A 26,080-nucleotide genomic window follows, 5' to 3' on the forward strand; every position below is an offset into this window, starting at 1 on the left:
TTTATAAACCCTGTTGCTTTGGGCTTCAGGGTCAAGCGTTCTTTAGGGCATAAGTCCACTCTCAGCCACCGGCAATAAAGGACCATCAAATTCTATCAATGTTACACTCACTCAGGTACAACATTCCTGTTAATATGCTCCCTGGGAGGCCGCGGGCGATGGCTCAAGTAATTGTGTCCCTGCCATCCATGTGGGAGACCCAGACTGAGTTCCCAGCTCCTGGCTTTGTCTTGACCCAGCCCCAGCTGTTGTGGACATTTGGGAAGTGAACCAGAGAATGGATGAGATCTCTCTCTCTCTCTCTCTCTCCCCTCCCTTTCAAATAAAATAAATAAATAAAATAATGTTTTATAAATATATCCCAGTGGGACAATGCCACCTGGCAGGAGGGCTTAGAGATATTTGTGCTTCCTTAAAACCAGGCCATTTACAAAACCCGACCCAAAATTCTTCCTAATACAGTGATGAATCTACAGAACTCCAAGGGTCTGCTGACCATAAGAAGGCTCAGAAGTCCAAGAGCCCATCTCTTTGTTGGACCCAGGAAGGTGCTGTGATAAGGCAGTTTGCACCTGAGGGTGCACTTGGCGGCCCTGCCCCACACCCGCTGTTGGGGAGAGCTGGAGGTGTCCACTTAGGGCTCGGGGGGAGCCTGACCATGAGAGCAGAGCCCCATGCCCAGGAGCAACAGCGAGGAAAGCCCAGACATCTGTGCTGAAACGCTGAGAAGCAGACACGAGGAAGGGCGTCCTCCCCAGGCTGTGTGACGGCCTGTCACTCACTCGTGCTGAGAGCTGGGCAGCCTCAGAGAAAGAAGAGACTTGGCCAGGCGTTGTGCCGTGGCCTGGACATGCTTCCTTCTGGGCACCCTGGAAGTGCACCATTTCCTAGCGGCCCAAGAAGCTGAACAGGCTCTTTCTGCAGCAGAGTGATCACTCTGCCCAAGTTCATTACTGCCTTAATAACTACCTCCTGCAGATGACAAGGATGGCACAGAGGAGGCAAGCGGCTGGCCCCAAATGGCAGAGTGAGTCAGCAGCCAGGCTGGGCACAAGGCTGAGGACCCAGCGACCCTGCCATCTCTTACCCTGGCCAAGATGCAAACCCTGGCAGAGCAGCGGCCAGCTCCCTGGGGGGCTCTGAGCTGGGCCCCGCCCCGCTGTCTCTTCTGGAGCTGTCCAGGTGAGTTGCGGCCACAGATCTGCTGCGCTCAGGAGAACCTGCTCACTGCAGAATAATATTAGCTCCCTTTTATTGCCAAGGGCTGGGCACCCCCTGGCAGCTCGGACATAAACCCTTGACCCACTGGGCTTGGGGAGCTACAGAGTCCAGCCTCCTGCTCAGCCCCAGACTGCCCACACGCTGCATGGAGCAGGCTGAGACGGGAGCGTCAGCGGCAGAAATGAGCCTCCTCTCTGCAGACGCCTCCCGAGCAGGCAGGATCCTGAGCTGGTGCTCTTTCTCCTGGGCCCTGGGTGCCTGCGGACCACACGCAAGCTAATTGCTTTCTAGTTTCCTGCATATTCATTCACCACCTTCAAACTGAAAATTATTACCCAAGAAGTTTCAGAACACTTCTAGAAGTAGAAAACTAACACCACTTGCTTTGAAAAGTGATATAAGGGGGCCGGCACTGTGGTATAGCAGGTGAAGCTGCCACCTGCAGTGCCGGCATCCCATATGGGCACTGGTTCAAGTCCTGGCTGCTCCACTTCCGGTCCAGCTCTCTGCTATGGCCTGGGAAAGCAGTAGAAAATGGCCCAAGTCCTTGGGCCCCTGCACCTACATGGAAGACCCAAAAGAAGCTCCTGGCTCCTGGCTTCGGATCGGCACAGTTCCGGCCATTGCAGCCAATTGGGGAATGAACCAGTGGGTGTAAGATCACTCTCTCTCTCTCTCTCTCTCTCTCTCTCTCTGCATCTCCTTCTCTCTCTGTGTAATTCTGATTTTCAAGTAAATAAATAAATCTTAAAAAAAATAACATAAGGGGCCAGCATTGTAGTGCAGTGGGTTAAGCCACTGCTTGGCGCCCCATATTGGAGCACTGGTTCAAGTCCAGCTCTCTGCTAATGTGCCTGGGAAGTCAGTGGAAGACGGCCCCAGTGCTTGGACCCCTGCACCTGACTTGAGATCAGATGGTTCCTGACTCCTGGCTTTGGCCTGGCCCACACCTGGCTGTTGTGGTCATTTGGAGAGAGAACCATCAGATGGCAAAGCTCGCTCTCTCTCTCTCTCTCCTTTCCTCTCCCTCTCCCTCTCCCTCTCCCTCTCCCTCTCTCCTCCTCCACCCTTTCTCTCCCCCTCTCTGCCACTCTGCCTTTCAAACAAATAAATAAATAACTTTAAAGAAATAAAGAGCAGTCTAACAGCGGACACTTAGCCTAGTGGCTGAGATGCCCGCATCCCACCTCAGAGTTCCTGGTTTCAACACCTGCCTCCAATTCCGGGCTCCAGCATTCCTACTGATGTGCACTCTGGGAGGTAGCAGGAGATGCCTCCGGTGGTCGGCTCCCTGCCACCCAAGTGGGAGACCTGGATGGAGTCCCCAGCTCCTCATCGTTGCCTAGTCTAGGCCCAGCTGTAGCAAGCACCTGGGCAGTGAACCAGCTGACAGAAGCTCCCAGCTCACTCACTCTCCCTTTTTCTCCTTCTCCCTTTCAAATAAAATTGAAAACAAATTTAAAAATTTGTTTAAAGATTTAGTTATTTTATCTGAAAGTCAGAGTTACAGACAGAGAGAGGGAGAGACAGAGAGAGAGAGAGGTCTTCTATTCTCTGGTTCACTCCCCAGATGGCCCCAACAGTCAGAGTTGGGTCAATCTGAGGCCAGGAGCTAGGACATTATTTTGGGTCTCCCACATAGGTGCAAGGGCCCAAGCACTTGGGCCATCTTCTACTGCTTTCCCAGGAGCATTAGCAGGGAGCTGGATTGGAAGTGGAGCAGCTGGGACTCAAACCAGTGCCCATATGGGATGCTGGCATTGCAGGCGGCAACTTAACCTGCTATAGCACAGCATCGGCCCCTTAAAAATGTTGTACACCAAAACACATTTACCTTTTAACTGCAGGCATCCACAAATGTTTTTGAAGTTCCCTAGTACTCTGTTCCTCATGAGACTGAAAACATCTTAACTTCTAGTCAACCTGTAATATATATTTCAAACTAGGAGTTTGTATTCTTTTAAAGATTGAATGATTGATAGATTTTAAAGGCACAGTGACAGAGAGGGAGAGAGAGGAGAGAGGGAGAGAGAAAGAGAGAGAGAGAGAATCCCCCAACCATTAGTTCATTCTCCAAATGCCCACAACAGCCGAGGCTGAGCCAAGCTAATGACAGGAGCCAGGAACTCTATCTTGGTCTCCCACAGGGGGGCAAGGACCCAAGAACTTGAACTATTATCCACTGCCTCCTAGGTACATTAGCAGGAAGCTGGATTGCAAGTGGAGGAGCTGGAACTCGAACTAATACTCCTACATGGGCTGTCAGAGCCCCATGTGGCAGTTTAACCTTAACTATTACTAGGAGTTTGTATTTAAATGGGTGGACAGAGCCTGGCACAAAGTAGGCAAAAATAAGCATTTGGCCTTTCTCTTAGCCTCAGTTGGGTTGATCCAGGATTCCTCCAGGAAAAAATTAAGCACAGAGCCTCAGAGTAGAAACAGATCTGTTGGCGGGCAGTCATAAGCAGACAGGTGCATGGAAGAACGCTAACATCAATGTGACTGATGCAAGAATGGAAGGAAGTGCTCACCAGGAGAGGGAGTGAGCTCCCTGGCACTAACAGCATTCAAGGAGAGACCCAAGAGACCCCAAGCAGGGGGTGGGGGATTGGATGAGATACTTTATAAGTGCACTGCAGCCCTCCAGCCTGGGACTCCACGATTCTGAGCTCAAGCTTAATCCATTCTCCCAGTGTTAGCTAGAAGTCATGCATGGCCAAGCTTGGTATGCATGTGAGTGCATGTGTATGCATGTGTGTGCTTGTGCACATGCACAGAATCACTGGTTCCTTTGGATCTGGCATCCCCTGCTGAACCCCTTGGTGCTGGTCCTGGGATTCTGTGCTCTCTGCTGACAAGCTTCCTTGCAGAGGCCCCGGGGGGTTAATTAAGCTTTATTGAGCCGGGGTTTATTGCAGCTGGCTTCTGTCTCTCTCCTTAAACACCTCTGCTTCCGGGAAGCTGGAGTCCTCGGAGACAATATTTTCAAGGCTGTTTAGTTTGCCTGTAACCTATATTTTATTTTATTTGTTTTTTGAGATCCTCTAAGGGGACAGTGGGTGAGGTCATGTCTCCCCCCACCCCGCCCCGTCCCACTGCCTTGCTCTTTGTCTTGTGTTGACTCCATTAAATCAGGTTGTTTAAATGGAGCGCAGATGTTGCCAATTTTTCATCTAAAGGAATGCATATTCATTTACATAAATTTCAGGGAATGATGGCAGTTTGGGTTTCATATTGCACGCATGCTTGTGTGGGGAACGCAGAGCTCCTGGCTCAGCAAAGCAGCAGCAAAAGGCTTGAACAGGAAAAGCCTTCCGAGCCACCATGTGTTCCATTTCTTCCTTGATTTTACTTTATTCTTGAGGCTACCAAGCCTTTCCCAGTTATCTCTAAACGCCTAATACGATTAGAGATTCCCTCTGATCACGGCCCGACGCCTCTCTGCACTGTTAAAGATTTATACGCACGCAGCACAGAATGCACCTTCTCAGAGTTCAGTCGGATTCTGCAGGTGATTATTCATAACATCTGCCACTTACTGCAAAGAGCCTTCAAACACCCCTGTCATGTGTGTTTAAAGCTCCTGATACAATATAATATCACAGAAGACGTGCTTTGTGACGGCAGCGTGTTTGTGTAACGGCACTCGCTGTGGCGAGCCTGGGGTGGAGAGTTTATAACAGCCATAAAAGCCAGCATAGAGCTCAAGTTGGCATTTACGAACGCAAGGCGAGAAACGGTGTCCTTTCTCTGTTGTTCTTTTCCTTGACTTGGTGTCATGGGCAAAGAAGCAGTCTGCTAATGGAAAGAGCCGCTGCACATAATCTAGAAATAAAACAGTGGTTCTTGGAGAAGCAATCGGGTCAGCTCTTGCCTGGAAGCAGCCTTGGCCAGCAGGGGCTGGCAGACGTGAGCTGTGGGCAGTCAGGGCTGGTAACGGCCATGGGGCTCAGCCGATGGACCCAGGGTTTTCTATGACCAGGAGAAGATAACCCATCTTTTATCATCTCTCTTCCTTCGACCACATTGAAGGAAGCAGCGCCCACTTACCAACTCACTTTCGCTTTGAAATTTATGAAAGATGTACACAGTGCCCACGCCTTGACCTCACAAGGGTGTGATGCCTGTTTATCCAGACGCTAACAGTGGCCATGAGAGGGTGTGGGGTTCATTTTGCAGAGAGGGAGGCCGGGTAGCACAGTAGCAGGGACAGAGACCTGGGCTCAGCACCTTCCTAGCTGTGCGGCCTCAGGCAAGGCGTCAGCCCCCTTGGCCCTCTGCTTGCTCATCTGGGAAATGGGAACAATGCCTACAAACAAAGGTTACTTAATTGAATGGAATCGTGTATTCGAGGTGCTTAGCAAAGTCTGGCACATTGCAGGCGTATACTGTTATGTCCTGTTGTTGTTGTAAAGTATGAATGCTGGTTTCAAGTGCAAGAAACACATTTGTTTTAAGTTCTTTTTTTCAAAGACCCCATCACTACCCTTGAGAATTTGGCTTGGGGAGTGATGGCCACACTGAGTAGACACCATTCCAGGGCTCCATCATCAGGTGCCGTCCCGGGTGTCTAAATGTGCATGGTGTCTCAGGGTGGTGGGGGGCAGTGCAGACTTCACGGCGCCTTAGGAGTTAGTTGGGAAACTGTTGAATGCATCTGAACACCTGCCTTTTGCAGAAGGAGAAGTAGGGTCTTGTGACAAATCACACAAGGAAAAAGAGCTGGTCCCCACCTCCCTCGAAGAGCTGCGCCCACCCCTCATCTCAGCCAGGAACATTTTCTGGCCCTCGCTGACCTGGGGCTGGTGCCATGGCCCTTGAATGGAAGCACACCGGGGCAGCCCCTTGGAACCACAGGCTCCACTGTTCCGGACACGCGTTTATCCCAGGAGCCCACCCTGGTACGTACTCGTATTTGGTGGGCTTCACTCGAGAAGCCCCTGGATCCAGGTGGCCATCTCCAGGCTGTGTGTGTCCAGAGGCTGATGTAGAGACCATGTCTATACAGGGCTGGGGGTGCACCCAGGGGTGTGCTGGGGTGGATAGCACTAGCAGCAAGGGCCTGGCCTGGTACACGAGTTACTGTGCTTTGCAATTGTGAGGTTGGAACTCCCTGAGTGCCAACTGGCCAAATCTGCTGAGCGCTTGACTTTCAAACAGCCCTCATTACAGACCCACCGCTATCCACTTTCTGATGGGTTTGGAGCAAATTTGTAATCAGGGAGTTTTTAAGCCGTGTTTTGTAAAGTGCCGCCTGCGTCTGCTGTTTGATTGTTTTATGTGGTCATCAAAGCCATTCAGGGGCCGAGAGGGAAGAAGGAGGGGCGGGAGGGGCTGGGGGAGACGCTGAGGCAGGCTGTTTGCTGCCTGCCCCGCAGAGTTCAATGATCGCCACGAGGAAGTCCCCTGAGGGTGCAGCTCGCTCAAGTTCACACGCATGAGGTTTCAAGGCTCCGGGACACTCGGCTGTAGCAAGGTCACCCAGAAGAGCAAGGCAGCTCTGGAATTGTCTCTCAAGAACTGTTGCAGAATTCTTTTATTGTCAGTCTTTTCTTTTAAAAAAACAAAATATTATTTATTTATATATTTATTTGAAAGGTGGAGTTACAGAGAGGGAGGGAGAGACAGAGAGAGATCTTCCATCTGCTGGTTCACTCCCTAGATGGCCAAAATGGCCAGGGCTGGGCCAGAGCAAAGCCAGGAGCCAGGAGCTCAGGCCTCCCAAGTAGGTGGGAGGGACCCAAGTACTGGAACAATCGCCTGCTACCTCCCAGGGTGAGCATTAGCAGAGTCAGAAGCAGAGCCAGGACTTGAAGCTCAGAACCCCCGTGTGGAACAGGCATCTCAAACAGCACCGTGACCTGTGCACCAAACACCCACTCCCACTCTGTGAGTCCTACCCCCCTCCCGCCATGTAGAACAGGGCCATCACCAGCAGAAATTACCTCTTGCTTCTCCCAATAAAGTCTTACCCCATTCCCAAGAGGCACCTGCTATTCTGATCCCCCCACACACACTGAGGATTCGTCTTGCCTTTTGGAATTTCATGTGAATAATCACAGGATATACACATTGATGCCAGGATTGTTGTGTTGAAAACCCTCAGAATGATTCTGACATTCACCCGTGTCACTGCGTGTTTATTCTTTATGGCCGAGCAATACCAGGTTGAATGAAGATTCCAGTTTGTTCATCCGTTCTGCTCTTGCCAGACACCAGCGACGACTATTTTGAATAAAGCTGCCATGAGCATTCCTGCACAAACCTTGCCGTGGACTTACATGTTCATTTCTGATGGGGTAACACTCAGAAGTGAAAATCAGTGGGTCTCAGAGTCGTACGGTTACATAAGACATCACCAGCCCTCTCTCAAAGGTTGCAGCATGTTCCATTCCCATCAACAGCATATGAGAGTTCAAGTCGTTCCACAGCCCTACCAATATCTGATGTTGTCCGTCTTCTCAGTTTTAGCTCTTCTGATAGGTATCTCATTATGGTTTTGATATGCATTCCCCTAGAGACTGGTAATGTTGTCCATTTTCATGTGTTTATTAGCCATTCATATATCTTCTTTTGTGAAGTGTCTATTCAAATCTTTTGTCCACTTTTCATTAGGTTGTTTGTCTTTTGTTGTTGTGATAGGAGTTATTTACAGATCTTGAATGCCAGTCCCCTTTCAAATGTACGTTTTGACAGTATTTTCTTCCTGTCTGTGATTTTACCTATCCATTTTCTTACATTTACCTTTTGATGAGCAATTCCAATTCTGATGACCACTAATGATCCTTTTTCTCTTATTGGCGTTGCTTTCTGTGACTGTTAATAAAATATGTGCCTACCTCTCAAAAAGCTTTACAGCTTTGGTTCTGGTGAGTTTGTTAATTTTTATTTATTTATTTGAGAGGGGTGGGGCTCTCATCCACTGGTTTATTCCCACAAATGCCTGCAATAGGTAGGGTTAGGCCAGGGTCCAAGAATGCAATTCAGGATTCCCATGTGAGGGGCAGGAGCCCAATCACTTGAGCCATCACCACTGTCTCCCAGGGTCAGCCTTAGTGGGGAGCCAGAGCCAAGAGACAGAGCCAGGGATCAAACTCAAGTACTCTGATACAAGATGTACACCTTTTAACCACTAAGCTAAACACCCACTCCTGGTTCCAGCATTTACATGTACATACATCTTTCTTAAAACATTTATTTATTTGAAAGTCAGAGTGACAGAGAGAGGGAGAGAGAGGGGGAGGGGGGGGGAGAGAGAAAGAGAGAGAGGTTCACTCCCCCAAATGTCAGGGCTGGGCCAGGCTGAAACCAAGAGCCAGGAACTTCATCCTGGGCTCCCACAAGGGTGCAGAGGCCCAAGAATTTGAGCCAGTTCTCTGCTGCCCTCCCAGGCGCATTAGCAGGAATCTGGATCAGAAGCAGAGCATGAACGAGCACTCTGTACGGGATGCCAGCATCTCAATCAGCAGCTTAACCCACGGGCATGCTGGCCCTTCTATATCCCTTGAATGATTTTGATGGGTGGGATGACGTAGGAACTGCAGTTACTTGTTAATAACATAGGAATGCAGTTCTTGCGGTGCCACTGGTGGGAAAGATTTTCATTTGCCAATTCGATGGTTTTGCTTCCTCTGTTGTAAGTCACATGACCGCATAAGTGCACGTTCCCTATTGCATTTCACTGATCTCTGCACCAACCCTTATTCCAATACCACACTGTCTTCTGCAGCTTTAGAGTAAGTCTTACACATCACACAGACATCCTGTAGAGTTGCTTTTCTTCCACAAGACTATTTTGGATATTTTGGGTCTTGCATTTCTGTATAAATGTTACAGTCCATTTGCCAGTTCCTATCAAGAAAGTATAAACGCTTGCTGGGGTTGAATCTGAGTTGGCACTGAATCTTTAGGCTGGCTTGAGGATGATTGACATGTGAACAGCGTCGAGTCTTCTTGCCCTCAGCAGAGCACAGGTCCCCGTTTCTCTGGGCCTCCTTTTGTTTATCTCAGCAATGGTTTCCAGTGTGCATACCTCTGTAAATTTATTCCCATGTATTTTAAGTGTTTTGACACAATTTTAAATAGAATTTTAAATTTCGTTCTGTAATTATCTGCTGCCAGTACCCTCCTCTCTCAGCATTCTCAGGGGCTTGGTTCCAGTACCCTCAGGCCCGGCAGAGCCCCAAATCCAAAGATGCTCAAGGCCCTTCTATAAAAAGTGTTGTCTTTGCATAGAACCCACACACATCCTCTGGCGTGCTTTAAATCATCCACGGATGACTTAAAACTCCTAATGCAGTGTAAATACTAAGTCAATAGTCGTTACACTGTGTTGTTGAGGGAATAATGACAAGAAAACCATCTACACGCTCAGTACAGGCACCATTTTTTTCTAAGTTTTTCGATCCAAAGTTGGTTGAGTCTGTGGATGCAGCTCCTGCAGTTTTGGAAGGCCATTGAATATCAATACACATTTGATTTTAGTGTATTTATTTTTTAAGACTTACTGTATTTATTTGAAAGGCAGAGTGGCAGAGAGAAAGAGAGAGCGATCTTCCACCTGCTGATTTACTCCCCAAATGATAGCAACAGCCAGGGCTGGTCCAAGGGGAGACCAGGGCCAGGAACTCCATCTTGGTCTCCCACATGGGGGCTGAAATACTTGGGCCACCATCTGCTGCCTTCCCAGGTGCATTAGCAGGAAGCTGGATCAGAAGCAGAACAACTGGGACTCAAACTGGCGTTCTGCTATGGAATGCCAGCATCACAAACTGTAGCTTAACCCGCTGCACCACAATGCCAGCCCCTGCTGATTAACTTTATACCCTAGAACCTTCCCAGATATAGTCATTAGTTTTAGTCTTGTCTCTACAGCTCCCTTACAACTATCTACATATGTGTGTCATCTTCAAATAACTAAGGCTTACTTCTTCCTTTTGGAACTTTATGCTTTGTATTTTTCAGGTCTCATTGCAACAGCTAGGACTCCCAGGACTATATTGAATAGCAGTGGAGAGAGCAGGCAGATCTGGCCTTGTTAACACCCTCAGGGGAAATGCGTTCAGTATTTCACCACGAAGTATTATGTTCACGGTAGGTGTAACCATGTGTATGGTCTAAATTTAAGTCAGAATAGGACTTTATTTACTGAGAATGAGAATCACGAATGTAGCACAGATTGAATAGGCATTTCCTCTGATTTTTTCAACTGTAAAGAATTCTATACAAAACCCTATATTTTTGTTGACCGTAGATGCAGACAGGAAATACAACAACATTAAAATCTGAGAGAAAAATCTAGCCTGTGAAAACTGACTTAGAATGCAGACTTGAAATAAAATACATGCTAGGTGAAGAGGCCGGTTAAGACACCTGCAACCCACATTGGGGAGCACCTGGGTTTGACACCGGGCTCACGCTCCCGATTCTGGCTTCTCGCTGTTGCAGATCCTGGGAGAGCAGCAGCTGGTGCTGAGTAATTGGGTCCCGTCACCCACATGAGACACCTGGCTTGAGTTCCCAGCTCCAGCCCAGCTCAATGTCAATCATTGCAGGCATTTAGGGGAGTGAATCAGCTGTTGAGAGCTCTCTCTCTCTCTCTCTCTCTTTTCTCCCTGCTGCTCTAATTAATTAATTAAAATATATGTGCATTTAGTAGTAGTATTACATTTGAAGTGATATCCTCTATGAAAGTGATGTTTTCAGCTTTATGAAGGTATAATTAGCAAATGAACATTGTGTTCACGTAGGGTGCACAATGTGATGCTTTGATACCCATAGCTGTTGTGAACGGATTATCCTAGTCAAGCTAAGGGATGGAGCCATTGCCTCCCACAGTTACCACTTCTCGTGTGCCCTGAGGACACCTGGGGTCTGTTCTCTCAGCGGATCTCAGGGAGCCAGTTCATTTTCGGTCGTATCACAGTCACCGGGCTGAGCATTCCACCGCCAGTACTTCTCCACCTGCCAACGGCAGGTGCATGCCCGCCGACTGCGGCCTCTCTCCCTCCCAGTCCCCAGTCCCCAGTCCCCAGCAACCAGTATTCTACTCTCTAAGGAAATATTGCTTCATTCCATTTAGATGTGGAGCCTAAAAAATAGTTGAATCACAGCTGTAGATTTTTCACAAGTGCCCTTTATCAGATTGAAGAAGTTCCTTCCGATGTGTAGCTGAGTGAGAAATTTTTTTTCAGAAACTAATTTTTAATTCTCAGTGCTCATCCAGCTTCTCTGGAAATGTGCATATTTTTTTTCCTTCTGCTCAGTTAAACCAGCTTTGCATTCCTGGAATAACACCCTGCAATGTTTTCTAGAATCTTTAATAATGACCAAAAGCACTGTTTCATTCCTATTTAGATATGAAAATAACATAGCACTTGGGGAGACCCATCAAAATGAAAATGGAAGCTACTGGAACAGGCTCAGGTATCCTGAAGATGTCTTTCCACTGGGAATGGAAATCATATGGAATCACTTTGCTGTTTTCTCCCACAACGCTGGCTCCTTTGTGGTCGAAGGTGGGTGACGCAGACGTTACTAAAATGCAGCTCCCCTGCCCTCCTCAGCATTTCCTTCCAGGTTGCCATGGTCTCTGCCTTGAACTTGGACGCCGTGCGCAGATGCTGACAACCACGTGCCAACGGCACTCTGCAGTTGTCGGATTCATTCTGATGTGTGGAATGTTAAACATCAATAAAATGCAGACCCCAGAGCTGAAAAATGCAGTAATGACGGCAGCTTTTCTCTACAGGGTACATTTCTGGTCATGTTTGAAGTTTTACTGGGAGATATTATTAGAAAAATATTTTAAGTAGATGCTTTTGAGGCCATTAATGAAAAGCCATCTGGAATACCTTATAATTTTAAGGCCCATGTTTAACTTTAGAAAGTCTGCAGGTAAACGAAGCTTTAGGAGAACATCTAGTCTGCTGAGCCCATTGATTTATTTATGCATTGGCGAGGTCGAGGGCTCCCATCCACTGATTCACTCCCCAAAAGCCCACAATGGCCAGGGCTGGACCAGGCCAAAGCCAGAAGCCAGATGCTCAATCCAGATCACTAGAATCATTGCTCCAGCTACCAGGGTCCACACTGGCAGAAAGTTGAATTCAGAAGCTGGAGCCGGGATTTGAACCTGGGCACTCAGACATGGGACACATGCTTGTTAACTGCTGGGCCAACACCTGCCCCCTTCTGAACTCACTGAACAGATGAGGATACGAGCACCTGACGGGCCACCTGGACTGCAAACAGGGTGGGTTTTGTGGCTCAGCAGGTCAGGCACCACGTAACCACCCATATCTCAGATCAGAGTGCCTGAATCCAGCTCCAGCTATTCCACTTCCAATCCGGCTTCCTGCTAACATACCTGGAGGGCAGCAGATGGTGGCAGAAGTGCCTGAGTCCCTGCCAGCCAAATGGGAGATTTGGAGGGAGTTCCCGACCGCTGGATTGGGGAATAAACCAAGGGATGGAAGAGTCTCTCTCTCTCTCTCTCTCTCTCTCTTTCTCTCTCTCCTTTGACTTTCAAGTAAATATATAAATGGATATATAAAAATATAAATGAATCTTTAAAAAAAACTGGACTGTAAGCTCCATGAAGCAGAAGCCAAGTGTCTACGGTCACCACAATGCCAACTGTGCCACATTTCTTGATGTATATTTGCCACTCTGTAGACACCTTCTGAAAGAATGGATACATGAGGCCAGTGCCGCGGCTCACTAGGCTAATCTTCTGCCTTGCGGCGCCGGCACACCGGGTTCTAGTCCCGGTCAGGGCGCCGGATTCTGTCCCGGTTGCCCCTCTTCCAGGCCAGCTCTCTGCTGTGGCCAGGGAAGTGCAGTGGAGGATGGCCCAAGTGCTTGGGCCCTGCACCCCATGGGAGACCAGGAGAAGCACCTGGCTCCTGGCTTTGGATCAGTGTGGTGCGCTGTCCGCAGCGCGCCAGCCGCAGTGGCCATTGGAGGGTGAACCAACGGCAAAGGAAGACCTTTCTCTGTCTCTCTCACTGTCCACTCTGCCTGTCAAAAAAAAAAAAAAAAAAAGAAAAGAATGGATACATGAGTGAATGAGGCCGAGACGGGTATTAACTGGTCCAAGGTCACATGAGAGACACAGTGACTGAGACAGAACAAGGATCTTGCTTGCATGACTCCATTGCTTATCTCCTGGGACATCAACCACATCCAGCTAGAAGCTGGAACTGTAAACTGGAGTTTTATGACTGTGAAGTGTGTGTGCACGCAAATGCTGGGATTTTCCATGTGCACCATGGATCTTGCCTGGCCTGGAGTTGAGTACGCATGTCTATTAGACCTTGGTGCTGTCACAGTGTAAGGGGAAGTTCAGGCTCCCCTTGCCCGTGCCAGCAATGAGAGCAAGTCACAGCTGCACGTACAGCTGTTAATCACTCCTGCTAGCCAGGCTGCGTCTCAATGGCATGTTGAGCATTATTAAATTACGCCATTGCTCATTCTCGGGCTGTTGTGTTTAACTGCATGGAAAGAATTACTGATCAAATCTCCTACAAATACTTACTTCCCTAGTACAAATCGAACCTGCTCGAGCAAATGTTACAAGGGTAAACACCATGGAAAATGAAGACCATTTCAGGCTCTGGCCCAGCCATGTCCAAACATACACTGATAGGAGCCAACCTCTCCAGATCCTCCCCACTGAACTCAGGAGTCCCCATTTCCCCCCTATCCTAATCGTTCATTCTTATCAAGGTTCACAGCAAAGCCAGCTGAATGCACTGGCCCCTCGCTGTCAATCACACTTGTCCAGCCCTCTTGTACTTCCTGCCCACCTCTCCCCACCTCCTCCACCATCTACCAGGAGCCAGAACCTGGGAGGTACCCTTCTCTCTGCTCTTTTCCTCAATTCCAAATCTGTAAGTTGGGTTTATTCTACTTCCGAGAAGATCCAAAATTCATGCATACAAGGAAAATGTATATTATGAAAAAATCCTGCAGAGATTTGAAAATTATTTTGCATCAAAATAAAATTATCCTTTAACTCCATTTTCCACAAACCCTTAGAAGTACCCTCTTACTCACCAAAGCCCACAAGGCTGTCTGGCCCAGCCCCTGCCTAACTCTGTCCTCAGCTGTAGGACTCCTTCCCTCCCTCCCTGACCAGGCGCCAGTCTGCCTGCCCCTGCTGTCCTTTCCTGCTCCCGGATCTCAGCAGGTGCTGCTTCCTCTGCCCGAGTCTCTCTTAGGATGGCACTGTACATGACCAGACCCTTGTCATGGTGCGCAAGTCGGCTTAAATGCTGCTTCCTATAAGTCCATGGCTAACGCTCTCCTAGCATATTACAACCTGACAATCCTCTTATTTGTTTTTGATCTGTCTCCCCTCATTAAGCTGTCAATTCCCAAACTCCTTGAAGGTAACAGTATGTATTGCTCAATGCTAGCACACTGCCTTGTACCTGTTATGTTGTGTGGGGGTGATGGGGGGAAAGAGCAGTCTTCATAAAATTCACGGCAATGCTCATTATGAAAAAGCATGCATGCATTTCAAAATTTTTGCACCAAAAGAAACTAATCTTTTAATTACATTCTTACAAACTTTTTGAAATATCTGTGTCTGTGTATGCATAGTCACAAGCATACATACACAAACATACATACACCTGCATATGTACATACATGTACGTGTATGCATGTTTAGCTAGATGGATATTCACGCATGCATACCAATGCTATGGTTTGAACAAGACTTGACTCCCACACTCATGCAGGCATTTCAACCCCAAAGGCATGTTAATGGTACAAAGAAGGTAGAAACCTAATCAATTATGGCGATTAGAGGTGGGGCCGAGAGGGAGTTCATAGGTCCTTGGGGTGGGTTGGTTTCAAAGCCTGAGTTGGGCCCAGCCTCCCCCCATCCTCTCCCCTTCTCTCCCCCTTTAAAATAAACAAAATACATCTTAAAACACAACAACAAAAACATGTGAAAAGGGCCTAGAATTCCTGCTGGGATTGGATGGTGCCTGAGCACAGGGACACAGGAAAGAAAGGGGAAATTCTAGCCCAGAAGTTTTCTACCCAGAGTGCAAATGGTAATCTGTACCTAAATCCAGCTAATAGTGGTTTAGTTTTTTTTTTTTTTAACCGGTATAACATCTCAATTTCTAAAATGGCTTTCAACGTTTAAAACAAAATAGGAGGTTTTACATAAAAACCCAGCTTTTCTTAAAGCTAAAGCCTCTGATGTAGCTTTGTGAATACTCAACGGAAATCCCTCCTAACTGCGCATGCCCACGGGAACTCTGCGCTTCCCGCCGCCAAGTCCCCATTCTGGTCCCTGCGTGCATTCAGGCTTCCTGCCTGGCCCCGGAAGTCGCTTGAGTTTCAGACCTCTGGCCGAGTGGAGGCATTCCGAACCCGTTGCACCAGCGAGGAGCATCCACTGACGGTTTTGAAATGGCTGTCGTGACTTTTCTTATCCATCTTTATGTTTTCTCCTGCGATTAGCACAATGACTTGCACAACGCAGGTGTTCAGTCATTATTGGATGAATTAATTAAGGAAGGAATAAATCTTAAAAATGAATGAGTAGCAACCACTTTGGAAAACTTTTTGGCAGAACGCACCGGAGCTGAATATGCGCTAATCCATGACGCAGTCATTCTGCTGCTAGGGACACATTCAGCAGACATGCATGTGAATGCTCACTCTAAGACACGCACGAGAATGTTCTTAGCAGCCAAAACCCGGGGAACGGGGCTTACAAAGGTTCCTCAGTAGCAGAGTGGATAAATACATGGTGGTGTATAACATAGTAGAATACTATCATAGAGCAAGAGAATAAATGGCCCAACTACACGAAACTGTGGATGGGGGCTGGTGTTGTGGTGCAGCTGGTTAAGCCACTGCCTGCAGCACCAGCACCCCAAATGAGTGCTGGTTCAAGTCCCAGCTGCTCCACTTCCTATATAGTTCCCTGCTAATGCACCTGGGAAAGTAGCAGGTGATGGCCCGAGTGCTTGAGCTCCTGCCATCCATGTGGGAGACCCGGATGAAGTTCCAGGCTCCTGGCTCCAGTCCTCTCTCTCTGTAACTCTGCCTTTCAAATAAATAAATATTTTAAAAATCAGAAGTATGGATGAGCCTCGTAAGCATGGTATTGAGTGAAGGAGATAAAAGAGGGCATGCTTGATGATTCCCTTGATACAAAGCACAAAAGCAGGGGAAACCATTGTACCCACTGGGAGGAGGGCTGAGAGACCAAGAAGCCTACCAGGGACTCGGGGGTGCAGTCATGTTCTGATGCTTGATCTGGGTGCTGGCAATCAGCTGTGTTTAGCCATTGAAAATGTATTGGTCCACACCCTCAGATACGTGCTCTTCTCCTATGTGACAAACCTCCAAGTCCCTTCCTGAAACCTTGCAACACCCAGCATAGAGACTGCTTGGTGTCTTCGGAGTGATCGGTTCCAGCCACATCTGTTCTCTTCTCATAAACCATCCTAATAACTTGGTAAACATACCTTTTATTAAACAGATTAATCTGGGAAGACGGAGGCACCCTGGCAGTGCGGCAACCTTGGGAGCAGCCAGGCTGAAAGAGAGCAGCAGATTAGACAAAGAAGTGAGTGAGGGCTCTTCAGACTCTGATAGTTGGCAGGGCCTTGGACGGGACCACCAGGCCTGATTCAAACCCTTGGTGAGAATTAATGTTCTTCCAGAACATTAGCAAAGTCTAGAAACTCCATGAGAAAGCACACACTGCAGGGGGAAACAGAAGCTGCAGCCTGGAGCCCAGCGAATCCGGTCAGTAGAGCTCTATTCATTCCACAAAGCTAAGCCAGCCGGGTCCTGCAGGGGGCGTGGCAAGGGCAAGGGGAGAGCCTGCCCTCTGGGTGCTCAGATGGTGCCGAGGGCTGAGCAGGTGGCTTGGAGCGCTGATTGAAAGGCCGGAGAGCAGCAGGTGGTCCTGATGCAGGCAGTGAGAGTCCACGGGCAAGGGTAAGGGGCCAAACTTGCCAGGCTGCAGAGACTGGAGCACCCAAGCCCTGAGGGTTGGGGGTCTTTGCTGCGTCTTCACGTGGGGGAACTGCAGGGGAGGGCTGGAGATCCAAGGCCACAGAACACTGGGCAAGAAGACCCTGGTCACGGAGGGTTCTGAGCAGGGGCTGGGCCTTCCTCCTCCAGGCACCTGATGATGGTGATCATGTCTCATGGAGGTTGCCAAAGGATGTTGACAAAAGGGGGAACACAATCCAAGCTGTAGTTGTAAAGTTGTCAGCCCAGTTGTCTTACAGAGAAGAATGAGCCTGAACGGGGTCATACAACCAAATGCCCGCCGAGTTAGGTGTTCAATAAGGTAAGAGGGCACGGTGATACTGTGAAAGGGTTTTAATAGACAGGAAATGCTATCCCATCCTACTGTTGGGGACACACTTAGGGAGGGGCAGAGACTGTGGCAAACTGGTAAGGCATCCAATGAGACAGTGAATACTGACTCCAGCTTCCTTCTCATCCAGCCAGTGCAACTCCGGGGTCCGTTTTTGCTAGATGAGCTAGAAAACTGATACACATATGTATATAGTCACACAAGCAATCCACGCTGCTTTTTTCCCCAGAAGCCTTCTGCAGTCCCAACAAATGGTCCATGAGGGCAGAGCAGACCCCCAGTCTGTGACGAAAGGGAAGAGCCTGCCCCACGAAGATATTCTCTCCCACTGTTACGTCCTGCGGACCTTGGTAAAACTCTGGATGGAAGGAATCTGTCAGGACATCCGAATACCTTTCCTTGCAGCAGCTGAAGCGACCTGGGACAGCTGCGAAGTGTTCTGTGCTGGAGGCGGCCGGGGTGCATTCGGGACAACATCGATCATCCCCGCAGTGCTCTGTGTGTCGAAGTCTTATTCATTTGTTATCTGCACTGCTGGGGTTTTTTGTCATCAATATTTTGGGTGAAGAGAGACATCTCCCTCTAATGACGCCCTAATCGTTACTAATTTCCTCTGCATGGATTGTGCACCATCAGGTATAATGAGCACATTTGCTTTTAATGCTCCTGCTACAAAGAGTTCCTGGGAAATGCTTCGAAGGCACGTGCACACACCGCCAGGCGGGGCGGGGGGTTGGTGGCAGGAACATCACCACCGTGGGAGCCACTCGGAGGTCAGCAGGCGGGTGGGGGCCGGCGGGGGGTGGGGGAGTCTCCAGCCAGGGGCGGGACATGAGCCAGCGGGGCTGAGCACGCCTCTTGCCCCCAGAAGCTTCCACTCCCATTAATAATCTTAACTCCCTGATTTGCAATTAACCCAAAAGCTCTGTAATGATAATGGGATACGTGCGTAATTTGGTGCCAGAAATGATAGATCTGCAAGGCTGGAATCTTTATTAATCTCTGGTTTTGGCTCTGAGTGAGGTGAGAGTTGTCTTGCCCCCGTCTGCGGGCAGAGGGGACCTGGAGGGAGGCCCCCAGAGGCCGGATAGGCTGAGCTGATTGGCCCAGGAGAATACTGCCCCTCCCCCCCAAGGCTGAATTCTGCTGTCCGTCTCTGGGTCTGTATATCTGGTCGACCTAGAGGAGATTCTTGGGAAAATCTGAAATCGTTATTAACATTTACAAGGCAAATGATTGCTTATAAGCATCTGGGTTTCTGACTTCTTTAGAAAAATGAGACTGCCGGCCGTTCCTGTGAGGCAAGGGGCAGGCAGAGGTGTGGGGTTGGGGGGCACGCACCTGCTGGTGGCTGTGGTTCCCTCTCGGAGCCCTTCACCTCCATTCCTGCCCAGACCCATGGGCAGACGTGTGTGGCCACCTGGCAAGAGGAGTCCCATTTTGACCTCAAACGTGGCAAAGCCGTCCCTTGCCGGGACCCGGGTCTGATGCTGGCGTCACTGGTATGCAGCTTGCTCTCCCAGAAGCCCACCACGTCCCATATGTGTGCTTCTTTGGCAAACTTTTGCTTATGTCTGTTCTGAGACACAGGTACCAGGGCTCAGCATGGGAGGAGACAGGCACAGGTAAGCCCATACGCCAAGACTAATGGAACTCTCAGGACACAAGCCCATGGCTAGTACCAGATGACAGAGGGACGTGAGATGGGAGGCCAGCCCTGATGAGGTAGCAAGGGGCTGCCTGACAGCATCCTCAGGCCCAGAGGGGGCTCGGGAGCGCAGACGCGCAGGAGCAGTGAGCGCACTCTGCTCTGGGCACAGGAAGGCAGGCGGGGAAGTACAGAGTTTGAATTTGAAGCCCCCGGCCCAGGGAAAAGAACAGCAGAGTGAGGCTCGGGACACCAGTCCAATCTCTGGGGTCTCCTTGCCATGTGACCTGGGGATCGGGTTTGCCAGATAAAATACAGAATGATGGGTACACAAGTATGCTCCTTGCAGACTTGGGTATATACTTACACAAATAATGGTTCGGTTATTTGCCATTCCAATTTTTCATTCAGCATCAAGTGTGTTTACATGACATGCAACATGCTTTCTGCATGTTTAGTGTGAAATCTGGCAGCCCCCACCTGGAAACGCAAGTCCCCTTTCCCTCTCTGTTCTTTGGTTTCCTCGTCTGTAAAAGAGAGGCAAGTAAATCAGGCAGGGGCTGTCAAAGAGCTTTAGCCACAGGAAGTTCCTTCAAAATGAAAGCAACAGCAGAAGCCAGAAGCATAGCACAGACCAGGAAGGTGTTTGGAGTAGTGATTAAGACTCTGCTTGGGGGATGGCACTGTGGCTCAGTAGGTTAATCCTCCTCCTGTGGCGCCGGCATCCCATATGGGCGCCTGTTCGAGTCCAGGCTGCTCCTCTTCCAATCCAGCTCTCTGCCATGGCCTGGGAAAGCAGTAGAGGATTGTTGCTGTGGATTCGTTCTGAGAGGAGGAGCATGGTGGGGGCAAGAGGCGCGGAGTCACCACACAGACCCCTGGAGTCGGGTGAAAGCAAGCCAGAGGTGAACAGCCCACAGACTCGTTTATTTCAGTTGGTACAGCAGCTTACATAGCCAAGGCAGCCAATCCGGTCAAGGGGAGGTTTATGCCCTAACCAATCACAGCCTGTTGCCAAGCAGGCTCCATTGCCATGTGATTTCCAAAGCCATCCGATCACAGCCTGTTGCCAGGCAGGCTCTGTTGCCAGGTGGTTTCCCAGGGGATTTCCCAGGGGGTTTCTGAAGCCACTCCTGAGTAACTGACACTTGGCAGTGGCCATCTTGGCATGGCCTTCTCATTCCACCACATTTCCCCCTTTTCATTTATTTTGAGCAACGGGAGGCATGATTCTTGGCTATACCATTGTTGATCCTGTTTCCATGTGGTCTCCGTACACGGCTGTGCCTGTCTTAGGTTGTCCCCCAGGGGATCTTACCCATCCTTGACTAAATGGGAGACCACAGGAGTGCTTGCTCAGATGGGAGTAGGAATGAGGAACAATGGTAATCAGGAATGGCATGACCGCACACAGGCTGTGGGCCATTCAAGTGGCTGACCAGAGCTAGTGGGGTATAAAACAGTAGTGGATGTGGCTATGGGCAGTTTCTCAGGGTAGGATGATAGGGCAGGTGCGTCTGCTAACAAGGCGGGCTCTCAGTCTTGTTCAGCTGGTTCTGGTTGACTGTCAATTGCAGGCTTGATATTTCTGGCTGGTACCCAAATGGGCTGTTCCGCATTCTCTGGAAAGACACAAGCATATCCTCGACCCTTGGTTAGCAGAGGGTGTGGCCCCTTCCATTCTCCTGTCAAAGGGTCTTTCCACCTAAACATAGGGACTGGAGGCTGGGATGGGAAGGATCCGAAGTGTTTATAAGCTGGGCTGATCCCTTGGGAATCAAAAGTAAGAAAATTGATAGTGAAAAGGAACTCAGTCAAAGCAAGCTGTGGGTCTGGGGGCATATGATTGCTTTTCTGTCTTTGTAAGAGATCTTTAATCGTCCTATAAGTTCTTTCAATGATTGCCTGTCCCTGTGGGTTGTATGGGATACCTGTAGCATACTGTATGTTCCAGGATTTCAGGAAGAAATTAAATTCCTGTGATATATACACTGGCCCATTATCAGTCTTTATGGTCCAAGGGACACCAAGGACCAGCATGGCTGACTTAACCACCTTTATCACATTACTAACCTTTTCTCCGGATTGGGCTGTTGCAAATATAGCCTTTGAATAAGTATCTACCACCACATGGACAAACTTAAGTTTACCAAAGGAGTTCATGTGGGTGACGTCCACTTGCCAGAGCTTATTAGGAGCAAGGCCTCACGGGGTCACTGCTGCTTGTTGCAGTGGGCCTAATGGGGTGAGGGGTGCACAATTCTTGCAAGAGTTCACTAGGTGTTTGCATTGGCTCATTGTTAGCTCTGGGAAAAGCAATTTTATGCTGCTTGCTGACATGAAATTTTTGGTGTAGAATACGGGCTTGTTCTAGGTGTCCAATGGAAGCCGTGTTGCAGGACATAAGACGATCAACCTTTTTGTTGCCTTGGAAAATAAAGCCAAGTAACCCAATATGAGATCTTACATGTGAGATATACCACGGGTGTTTTCTGTTCTCAGTTAGCTCTTTAAGTGTTGTGAACATCTGGTCAATTGGCTTATTGGTCGGGTTAAAGACTGCAAAAGGGATCATCTTTGCTACCTGTACTGAGTATTTGCTGTCTGAAAATATATTTACCAGCCCATCCTGGCTAAGGAGTAGAACCTTGACTATTGCCCTTATTTCTCCCAACTGTACTGATCCCCCATGGGGCTTTACATGGATCTTATCTTTTAATGCACACAGTACCATGGGTATAGGTTGATTAGCAGGGAAAGCATGTTTTGGATAGTCTATTTCTAAGGTTTATAACGTCTGGAGTAGCCTGTCCACTGGCAGGTGATTGTCAATCTGTCATGGGAAATTTATCATTAAAGTTTGAAAGAGTGTGCTATTCTGCATCAATGTGGACAGTTCTAATTGTGATAGGGGTAGGACCACTATGTCTGCCTCTGTGTTAAATATCTTATTGGCATAATATCTTAATTCAAGTCCCATCATAAGGATGGCATCTACTTTGTTAATTATTTTATGACACTCGCTTCAGGCTATGTGTACCCAAAAAAGTGGTCTGTGTTGTTGCCAAATAACTCCTAAGGGGGCCTTGAGGGTAGATATGGTTATGGCAAATAGAGGCACCTGAGGATCATATCTAAAGGTTTTTAAATTTGACAACTGGGTGTTGATCTTTTCTATAGTGAATTTGGCTGCTGATGTCAAAGTGATTTTTGAACAAAATCGATTTTTGAGTAAATCAAATAGCGGTCTAAGCTCTACAGGTGTTAGGGGAAGGAAGGGCTTCAGCCAATTGATTTGGCCACATAGTAGCTGAAGTTCATATGCTTGACTTTTAGGTTTGGGCCCATTGGAGATATATGGGAGGAGATTTGATAACCCAAGAATTGAAAGGGAGGAAAATGTTGTACCTTTTCTGTGGCAATAGACAAACCTAGGAATTGTAAATTTCTTACTGTCTCACTTAGGCCTTCAGAGTTGCCGCATTCTTGTGAGCAAGTAAGATATGGGCGTGTTGTGAGGGCTAGTGGAGGGCTCTATTTGTCCCTTTTCCAATTGTTCGTGTTCCAATTCTCTAAGGATGCCAAGTCTGGGTTGTAATATTGGCCACAGCTCTACCCAGATGTTTCCTGTTTTTTCCCATTCAATGGGGTTTGGGCCTGGTTTTTATATGAGGTAAGCAGTGTCCTCTAGAATTGGGGGTGAATCTTACTTGTAGACTCTCCATTAAAGCTGTTGGCTCATGGAGATTTGTGATCCGTAGTAAGGACTGCTTGCATTTGTGAGAGCACATCTCTCCCCTATAAGGTTATGGAAACCTCAGCAATTAGTGGAAAGATGGTTCCCATATCTCCATTGTCATCTCACCACATTACAGGCATGATGACCTTATTAGCCAATTTTAATCTTCCAGCGCCTTGGAGGTTGGGCCCCAGACGCTGTCTTACAATGCCAGTTCGAGTCCAGGCTGCTCCTCTTCCAGTCCAACTCTCTGCTATGGCCTGGGGGAGTGGAAAATGGCCCAAGTCCTTGGCCCCTGCACCATGTGGGAGACCCGGAAGAAGCTCCTGGCTCCTGGCTTCGGATTGGCACAGCTCCGGCTGTTGGGCCATCTGGGGAGTGAACCAGTGGATGGAAGACCTCTCTCTCTCTCTCTCTCTCTGTCTCTCCCTCTCTCCATCTGTGACTCTACCATTCAAATCAATAAAATCTTTAAAAAAGAATAAAAGAATCTGCCTGGGGCATCCACATTCCATATCAGACCTGGACTGACTACCTAACTCCTGACTTCAGCCTAGCCCAGTGCCGGCTGCTACAGGCTTTTGGGGAGTGAACCAGCAGATGAGTGGTCTCTGTCTCTCTCCGTCTCTCTCTCTCTCTGTTTTTCAAGTAAATCATTTTTTAAGAGTACCATGGAGAAAACCAAGGCCGAGTTCCCTTGCCGTCACTGCTGACTTTGACGAAGGCACTGTGACCCTGAGCGCCGCACAGTGAGTGGCACAGGGCTCTAAAGACAAGAAGAAAATCAAGAAGCCCATGGCAGCTTGGCCGGGTGCTTCCTGCAGCCGAGCACTCTGAGTTTAGGAACTCACTGAGTATTTACAACAACTTGAGGAGCCACATGCTTGCTCCCATTTAGCAGACGGGAAAACACAAGTTCTAACAGCCAAGCAGCCACCTTCGAGATCAGGGTACACAGCTCAAGGCAGGGGCCTCCCCATGGAGCCAGAGGGCTTCTGCAGACTTGCCTGGAGCAAGCTGTGGATGTACCGCTTGGGTAGGATTGGGCCACACCAATCTCCAGAGGACCTTCCTGCTCCAAGGCCCCATAGGTCTGTGGTTTGCAGGGACTTTACTGATGGGCATGAGACCTTGAACTTCATTCCCAAATATTTTTTTAACAAAATAATAAAATTCATCCCTAATGAATTCACTGTAATGGTAAGTGGGTAATTACTGTCAACCCACCGGGAATCTTAAGACAGCTTCTTCGCCACTTTTGATTTCTTACACTAAATTATGATGGTGCGTCTAGGGACCATTGATGGAGTTAAATTGCACCTGTCCTTGCGAGCAGCGGCTGCTGTAGGTACTTTCCTCTGACCGCCTCCATGAGGGGTTGACTTGGACAATTCTGAAGCTTCCTGGGGTTCGCAAACAGCACCCAGACTGATCTCACAGGCAACACAGGACGTGGTCCTACCCCAGGCCAGGAGAGACAGCAGGAACAAAGGAGAAGGAGCAGGTGTTCAGATGCATAGAAGTATAGTGACAGCCACTGCACCTGCTGTCTGATAAAAGTGGGATCAGAAAGACCAAGAGCCAGAGCCAGCACTGTGGCACAGTGGGTAAAGCCTCCACCTGCAATACCAACATCCCATACAGGCGCCAGTTCAAGTCCTGACTGCTCCACTCCTGATCCAGCTCCCAGCTAATGCAAGTGGGAAAGCAGCAGAAGATGGTCCAAGTGCTTAGGCTCCTGTACCCCCATGGGAGACCCAGATGGAGCCCATGGCTCCTGGCTTCCACCTGATCCAGCCCCAGCCATTGTGACCATTTGCAGAGTGATGCAATATGTCTCTTTCTCTGTCTCCTTCCTCTAACTCTGAATTTTAAATAAATAAACAAATTTTTAAAAAGAAAGAAATACTAAGAACCAAATCTCATTTGTGCTAACCACGCCTCTTGGGGGAGACCCACAAACCCAATCTTCTTACACTTCCCATTTGTTCAAGAGAATTCAGGAACTGGAATTGTTTCCTGAAGATGGAAGTCCCTGGATCTTAAAACTTAACAACTTATTTTAATTACTAAATATTCTCTGGAGCACAGCGTATGCCTATGGGCTCATTTTGACTAGTGAATCTTCCCTGGGGAATCACTGGTCCCCATAATTAAAGAGGCCTTGAATTACTCCACATTGAAGAGACACGAAGGCACTGCGTGGAAACGCTGACCCAGGGCTGAGTTTATAGCAGCCCCCTGCTCCTGGGTAAGAAGTGCATTTACTGCCACAAAGGGGGCAGATTAGGCCCTGAGCCCCAGACCCAGGATGGCCACTACGGAAATGCAAAAGCAAGGAAAGAGTCCCACGGAATGTCACCAACATCCCCACTTCTGCCTCCGCTCAGGCCTTGCCCTGTGCCAGCTCCCGAACCTGGAGCCCAGGCCCTGTGAGCACCTGCAGCCTCGGCAGCATCCCCACGCATGCGCACACAGACACAGACACACAGCTCTAGCCTGGAGAGCCGAGAAGGAGTGGGCGGGAGGGAGCAGTCAGCTGCACCCCAGGTCCCCGTTGGAGTGAGACCACGGCTTCGGGGAGAGGCACCCAATGCTAACAGGGCGAGGCAGGTCAGCGAAAGATTTGGTCCTAACAGAAATGTCCGGGCGTGCTGCAGATACGGTTGGATCCAGAAATCTCGCCCTGTCTCGGCCCTGCTCTCTTCTTTGTGACTTGATTCTCTGCTAACGTGGCCACAGCACTTCCAGACTCACACTCTCCCAGCTTTGGACCCCGTGGCGGCTCCACGAAGGTCCTACCTGCCCCCTTCCTTGGCCACACTTGGGCTAGAGATAGAGTCAGCCCCACCAGGACCTCATGAGCAGGAGTGGGAAGGGCTTGGGTCCCTAAAGGAAAATTGAAGGAGGAGGACAGTGGTGGGCAGGTGGATGTGAGGCGAGGTGGGGACAGCCTGCCACAGAGCAGTGACCTGGGGCTCCTGTTTCGTAGGGTGCCCTCTCCATCCCCTGGGTCTCCGCCCCAGTGTTCCCTACGAATCTCCTGCCAGGTCAGCTGGTGCAATATCTCCAGACAGCACCCCCAGGGGCCCAGGGGACCCCTCTC

Source organism: Oryctolagus cuniculus, chromosome 18 (assembly GCF_051225735.1).
Source record: "Oryctolagus cuniculus isolate XC-2025 breed Fujian yellow rabbit chromosome 18, ASM5122573v1, whole genome shotgun sequence".
NCBI classification, from domain to species: domain Eukaryota; kingdom Metazoa; phylum Chordata; class Mammalia; order Lagomorpha; family Leporidae; genus Oryctolagus; species Oryctolagus cuniculus.